The sequence below is a fragment of the Aquarana catesbeiana genome, linkage group LG09, assembly GCF_042186555.1.
Source record: "Aquarana catesbeiana isolate 2022-GZ linkage group LG09, ASM4218655v1, whole genome shotgun sequence".
Classification (NCBI taxonomy): Eukaryota; Metazoa; Chordata; class Amphibia; order Anura; family Ranidae; genus Aquarana; species Aquarana catesbeiana.
Genome location: NC_133332.1, coordinates 259,162,354 through 259,164,020, shown reverse-complemented (window position 1 = coordinate 259,164,020; position 1,667 = coordinate 259,162,354). Strand labels below are relative to the sequence as shown.

The 1,667-nt window shown below is 51.0% G+C and overlaps 1 non-coding gene across 1 annotated transcript; it reads right to left on the bottom strand.

The window, feature by feature from the left end:
- Positions 1-243: 243 nt before the first annotated feature.
- TRNAG-UCC (transfer RNA glycine (anticodon UCC)) lies at positions 244-315 on the bottom strand. The gene has a single exon. It is a non-coding gene; the product is annotated as a tRNA-Gly (tRNA).
- Between the last annotated feature and the right edge of the window lie 1,352 nt (positions 316-1,667).

The following is a 1,667-nucleotide window of genomic DNA, read 5'->3' as shown; positions in this document are numbered from 1 at the left end:
AAAACGCGGGACACACTTGCGATCCCTTTACTTTCCATATCACAAGATCACGCCCACGATCCGGAGCACCTAGGTGTGATCGCAGCCTAAGCGTCTATCAGTTGCTGGGTTCACCTTCTATAGATTCTGGGGGAACATTTTCTTCCTCAAACATTCCACACATTCTTTATTCCCCTGCTAATATATACTTAGCATTGACCTTGTATATCGCTTTTCTCTCTGAGGACTCCAAGTATTGGAGATGGCGTTGGCCGGGAATCGAACCCGGGTCAGCTGCTTGGAAGGCAGCTATGCTCACCACTGCACCACCAACGCAAGGTAGCATGTCTTTGTAGTGTTGGAGGAAACCGGAGTACGCGGAGGAAACCCATGCAAGCACAGGGAGAACATGCAAACTCCATGCAGTGTCCTGGTCAGGATTTGAACCATGGACTCCAGTGCTGCAAGGATAACCCCTAAGCCTCTGTGCTGCCCATATGCGGCCTCTGTTCTCTAAGGCCCACCCCCGCTGAGCGGGGTAAATCAGTTATGTCCACTCAAAGTTCCTCCAGAAGAAATCCAAACTTATCCTAAACTACAATCTATATATATAACACTCCAACACACACCCAAAGTATAACGCACACCTCCACAACATATACAAACTTATCGTAATCTACAATATATAAAACATGCCCAAATAACAATAAAGAGGGGTACAGTGGTCCCCAAATTAGGAACACAATGGAGCTAAATGTTCCGTTCACACTTAGGCCTCATTCACACGGGGGGTATGAATCTGCACCCCATGGGAGGGCTGTGTTTACCAAAATTGGGATGCACAGGTGTTCCCAGCATCCCATGTAGGCATTCCCATTGCTGTCAACTGGGGTGCAGTGGCTGTAAACAATGTGACATCTGTGTGGGTACTAGTGCATGGCCCCGAACACACCCAGAGTGCTTACGCACTACTGCACCCGCATGGATGTCCTTATTCAGGTAAACGCAGCCCCCTCACAGCGTACAGATTCATATACCCCGTGTGAGTGAGGCCCTGGACTTCTCCATAAAGGACCTCACTGGCGGGAAGAGTTCTCATTTCTCCAGCAGAGAAAGCCTAAAGAAAGCTAGAAAGACTCCTCCCACCTCTAAAGACAAAAAGAGTTCCAAGCTTCCCTCATAGGCGGTCCACCACACGCTTCAAAAAACATACCGGCCTCCAACCTCCCCTTATAGCCGGTCCAACACACGCCTCAAAAACATACCAGCCTCCAAAGTCACAACATAATCAATTACTTAACCACTTAAGGACCGCCTCACGCCGATTTACGTCGGCAAGGTGGCACGGGCAGGCAGAATCACGTACATATACGTGATCTGCCTCCCGCGGGCGGGGGGGTCCGATCGAACCCCCCCCGGTGGCTGACCAGCGGCGATCAGAGATGAGGGGGAGACCATCCGTTCGTGGCCCCCCCTCGCGATCGCCGCCGGCCAATCAAATCATTCCTTTGCTGCTGTATGCTAAACAGCAGCAAAGGAAATGATGTCATCTCTCCTCGGCTCGGTATTTTCCGTTCCGGCGCCGAGGAGAGAAGACTGAAATGTGAGTGCACAACACACACACACACACAGTAGAACATGCCAGGCACACAAAACACCCCCCTTTACCCCCCGATCCCCCCCCAATC